This window comes from Loxodonta africana, chromosome X (assembly GCF_030014295.1).
Source record: "Loxodonta africana isolate mLoxAfr1 chromosome X, mLoxAfr1.hap2, whole genome shotgun sequence".
Lineage (NCBI taxonomy): Eukaryota > Metazoa > Chordata > Mammalia > Proboscidea > Elephantidae > Loxodonta > Loxodonta africana.
In genome coordinates this window covers 39,154,396-39,160,222 of record NC_087369.1, presented here as the reverse complement: position 1 = coordinate 39,160,222, position 5,827 = coordinate 39,154,396, and positions in this window count along the sequence as shown.

The window sequence follows — 5,827 nt, the reverse complement described above, 5'->3', positions numbered from 1 at the left end:
CTGATAAGTGCTCCACCAGTAGGCCTCCTGCTCAAAGGTGCTCAGCTCTCTTGCTCTGTGGGTAAGTAAGCCTACTGTAGCCACCTCACTCCATGGGCCAGAAAGCCTGCTGTGCCATCTGCAACTGGTCTCCTGGTTCTTCTATAGCTGTTTAAAACTGTCTCCAGTGTTATACCTCTCTCTCTGTCTCCTGGGTCTAAGAGATACTGTGCTCAGGGCTCCTGGGTCCAAAGGTCATGCTTTGCTCACAGCTCTTCTTCTTAATGGTAGTTAGGTCACCTTCCAATCTCTGGGATTGGCTTCATTTAAACTTAGTGGGACAGCAAAACTAACCAATCCCCTACAAGGGTTCCATGTACCTTATTTGCATTAGCTAAACCATCCAATCCCCTTGATGGGCCACAAGTGCTTTATTTCCATAGTCTTACCCAATCATTTTGTAGGAGTTACACTATGGACTATGGTAAAGATCTGGGTTTTATTCTAAGTGTGATGAAAAGCATTTGGAGAGTTAAGAGCAGAGGAGTGATACGATTTATTTATTGTTCACCTAAATGATGCTTCAGTAAACATCGCTGTATCTATTTCTTTGTCCTCTTTGTTTACATGCACACATACACATAGTCAGGATTTTTTTTTCTGGGTCATGGTACATAAGCACATACAATTTTGGAAAATATTGCCAAATTGGAAAATGTTTAATCTCCCACCACCAGTTATGAGGTTTCCCATTTCCCCATTTCCCACAAAACTCTGAATTTTGTCCAATGTTTAAAACTCTGCTCATCTGATAAAAAACTAGTACCTTGCTATTTTAGTATGCATTTATTTAGCTAAAAATGAGATTAAGCATTTTGATGTACAAGTAAACAGGCCCATTTGTAAATCCTGTGATACCTTCACTCTTTTTCATTTTTTAAATTTATTATTAATGTACTTTAGATGAAGGTTTACAGAATAAACTAGCTTCTCATTAAACAATCAATACATATATTGTTTTGTGACATTGGTTACCAACCCCACGACATTTCAACACTCTCCCCTTCTTGACCTTGGGTTACCTATTACCAGCTTTCTTGTCCTTTCCTGCCTTCTAGTCCTTACGCCTGGGCTGCTGTGTCCCTTTAGTCTTGCTTTGTTTTATGTTGTTGTTAGGTGCCACGAGTAGACTCTGACTCATAGAAACCCTACGCACAACAGAACGAAACACTGCCTGGTCTTGCGCCATCCTCACAATCGATGTTATGCTTGAGTCCATTGCTGCAGCCGCTGTGTCAATACATCTCTTTGGGATCTTCCTCTTTTTTGCTGACCCTCTACTTTACCAAGCATGATGTTCTTCTCCAGTGACTGATTGCTCCTGATAACATGTCCAAAGTATGTGAGACGTAGTCTCGCCATCCTTGCTTCAAAGGAGCATTCTGGTTGTACTTCTTCCAAGACAGATTTGTTCGTTCTTTTGGCAGTCCATGGTATATTCAATATTCTTTGCCAACACTACAATTCAAAGGCATCAATTCTTCTTCAGTCTTCCTTATTCATCATCCAGCTTTTGCATGCAAATGAGGCAACTGAGGAGACCATGGCTTGGGTCAGGCGTACCTTAGTCTTCAAGGCGACATCTTTGTCAACACTTTAAAGAGGTCTTTTGCAACAGATTTGCCCAATGCAATGCGTCGTTTGATTTCTTGACTGCTGCTTCCATGTGTGTTGACTGTGGATCCAAGTAAAATGAAATCCTTGATAACTTCAATCTTTTCCCTGTTTATCATGATGTTGCTTATTGGTCCAGTTGTATTTTTGTTTTCTTTATGTTGAGATGTAATCCATACTAAAAGCTGTGCTTTTTGATCTTCATCAGTAAGTGCTTCAAGTTCTCTTCACTTTCAGCAAGCAAGGTTCTGTCATCTGCAAAACGAAGGCTGTTAATCAGTTTTTCTCCAATCCTGATGCCCCATTCTTCTTCATATAGTCCAGCTTCTCGGATTATTTGTTTTATGTGCCTGTCTAATATTTGGCTGAAGTGTGAACCTCAGGAGTGACTTTATTACTGAGCTAAAAGGGTGTCCGGGGGCCATACTCTCAGGGTTTCTCCAGTCTCTGTCAGGCCAACAAGTCTGGTCTTTCTTTTTCTGTTAGAATTTTGTTCTCCATTTTTCTCCAGCTCTGTCCGGGACCCTCTATCATGATCCCTGTCAGAGCAGTCAGTGGTGGTAGCCAGCACCATCTAGTTGTACTGGACTCAGCCTGGTAGAGGCCATGGTAGTTGTGGTCCATTAGTCCTTTGGACTAATGTTTCCCTTGTGTCTTTGGCTTTCTTCATTCCCCCTTGCTCCAGATAAGGTGAGAGCAGTGGAGTATCTTAGATAGTGGCTCATGAGCTTTTAGGACCCCAGACACTACTCACCAAAGTACAATGTAGAATATTTTATTTATAAACTATGTTATGCCAGTTGAGCTAGATGTTCCCTGAGACCATGGTCCCCACAGTCCTTAGCCCAATAATTTGGTCCCTTAGGGAGTTTGGAAGTGTCTATGGAGTTTCCTGGATCTTGCCTTGGAGAAGTTGTGCTGGCTTCCCCAGTATTGTGTACTGTCTTACCCTTCACCAAAATTACCACTTATCTATTGTCTGTTTAGTGTTTTTCCCTCCCTACCCCACGCCCAAATAACCATCAAAGATCGTTTCTTTTTGTGTGTAAACCTTTTCATGAGTTTTTATAGTAGTGGTCTCATACAATATTTGTCCTTTTCTGATTGACTTATTTCACTCAGCATAATGCCCTCCAGAAATTCTAGAAAAGCTAGAAATACCATATGATCCAGCAATTCCACTCCTGGAATATATCCTAGAGAAATAAGAGCCAACACAGGAATAAATATATGCACACCCATGTTCATTGCAACATTGTTCACAATAGCAAAAAGATGGAAACGACTGAGATGCCCATCAACAGATGAATGGATAAATAAACCATGGTACATACACACAAATCAGAGCAATGATTAATCTGTGAAACATCTCACAACATGGATGAATCTGGAGGATTTCATTTATTTTATTTTTCAGAAGGATTACTTGGAAGCTGTATAGAGACTGTGGAGGTGGTAGAAAGAGTGAACATAATAGACCAGTTAGGAAGCTATGAAACCAGTGTAAATAAGAGATGACGGAGACTTAGGCTGGGGAGGTCGCAGTAGAGGAGAAGAGAAGTTAGCAAATTCAAGATAAATGTGGAAGATAGAAATAAAGAGATTTACTGATGAATTGGAAATGGGATATGAGAGGACAGGAATCCAGGATGATGTCTAGATTTGGGATCTGAGCAATGGGATAATTTATGGCATTTGTCATCTACTGAGACGGGTGTAGGGTTTAGGTGGGGAATCAAAAGATCAATTTTGGACCAGGGCTTCAAAGGGTTCAAACCAGTTCAGTCATGGCTGATGAAGTGAAACTGGAACAAACCCTAATATTTACAATTTGGGTGAACTGGAATGATAACTGGAATGGAAAAAACTATGGGTCGAAGCCCTGGGATGGGATACTGGGAAGAGGTGTAGTTAGCCCTTTCAGGAGTCTGATGCATGCGATTGGATTATTGGCAGGATCGTCTAGAGCAACACACATTCAAAGCAGCACGGTCAGCTGCCATTTTTGAGCGGGACACTGGTGTTTCCGACTCTGCTAAAATTTCAACAGGAAAGAGATTTGGTTGTTATGCAACTTATATGCTGCCCTTGTTTTCTGAGGGAGATTAGGTTTGTTAGGGTGTGTTCCAGTTTCACTTCCTCATCCATGACTGAACCAGGAAGAACCAGTTTGAAACCCTGTTTTGGACATGCTAAGTTTGGAATGGTCATTAGACAGCAAAGTGGAAGTGTCTAGTAATCTGTTAGTTATGAGGTTGGAGTTTAACGTGAGTTCTCAGGCTTAGAAATGTAAATTCGAGTTACCAGCTTCTTTGTGGCATATAGGGCCATGGAACTGTATGAGATCTCCTCATTCAGTGATTCTCAACCCTGCTACACATTAGCTTCATGGGGGCGGAGGGGGGCTTTAAAATAAAATACCCGTGTCCCCCAATTCCCAGATTAATTGACTCAGAATCTCTGCAGGGGAGCCAGGGTATTGGTGAATTAAAAAATTCCCAGTGATTCTAATGTACAATCAGGTTTAAGAAAAACCTGTTGAAATGATATGGGTAGAGGTCTGAGTACATAGTTCTGGGGCATGCCAAAATTTAGAGTTCCATGAAAGCAGGCTATAACAAAGGAAGCTGAAAACAAGTGATCAGAATGAACCAGAGGCACAGGGTAAATCACAATAGCATGGTGTCCCGTGAACCAAGAAAATAAAGTGTTTCAAGAAGGAGGCTGATCAACTGACAAATGACATTGAGAGTGCAGTTAAAGTGGAGACTGAGAGTTGACCGCTGAATTTGGTTAATGTTGAGGTAGTTATGACAAGTGGGTTTAGTGGATATAGGTGGGGACAAAAGCCTGATATCATATGTTCAAGAGTTTGGAAGATGGGGAAAAAGAGCAAGTAACAGCAACACTGCCATGCCTGTCAGTATTTTTCCTATTTTCATGGCCTACTTAAAGCCTAGGACCCTGGTTGCACAGTGGTTAAAGCGCTCAGCTGCGAACTGAAAGGTTGTCAGTTGGAAACTACCAGCCGCTCCATGGGAGAAAGATGTGGCAGTCTGCTTCCATAAAGATTACAGCCTTGGAAACTCTATGGGACAGTTCTACTCTGTCCTACAGGGTGGCTATGAGTCAGAAAGGACTCGAAGGCAATGGGTAGTTAAAAGGCCCAGCAGCTTCCTCTGAGCTCACCAACTGAATGCAAACTATTATTCACTTTCCATTTGTCCTTATGTCTGAAACATAGATTTGAACTATCATTCTAGTTATTTATGCATGTCTTAGCTCTTTGTGGAGAAGGATCAAGTTTAGTTAATCTTTCTATGCTCTACAGTGAAAGAATAATAGGCTCTCAGTAATTGTGGGCTTGAAATTTAGGAAAGAAAAAGCTTTGAAATATGCTGAAAAAGCAGTGAATGTTACTGAAGTACTAAATGAGCACAGCTTTAATGTCAAATGCCAGAAAGAGAATAAGTTATAATTCAGTAGGTTCTTTCAAGTAAATTTGAAGTACTGGGAGAGAAAGAAGACAGAAGTCATCAAAGAGCTGAAACAGCAGTTTCCTTAATTAGCTCTAATGCTGTTTTCATTATTGAGCACTATGAGGCACTGTCAATTATATGACAAGCAATTGGCCCATACATAGATGATGACAACAAACCATGCTTTCTTGCCCTTTTCATACATAACGGCCAGGCCTCACCTTCACCACCAGCTCTGCCTATGACAAGGTAACCTCCCCCAAAAAACTCCAAAGTCATGGCTAGGAAGGTGTAGGGTCATATATTTTGTTTCTTTTTATTTTCAAAATATTTTTAAATTTGACCACATAGGAAATTTTTGCAAAATTTTCCTAAGTTGGTTAGTGGAAAATAGCAACTTGGAGGACATGGAAAACCTTAGTAAGTATACATTAAGTCACAAAAATATAGAGGTAGGTACTAGCTTTTTCAGTGGCTTGGGATGTCCCAGAAAATTTCAGTATTTACATCATTTTCTCTTTTAAGGAGTCTTTGGTCATCACCAACTCGCTCTACCCAATAAAAATTTTTAACTTAAACTCTTGGCAAATTAAATGTGCAAAATATTTGTAGTATACATAATGAAACTCTTGACTAGATTTGGATTTTTAAAAGTCTTGCAGAATGATTGCCTCACTCAAACAAATCTCTGAGCC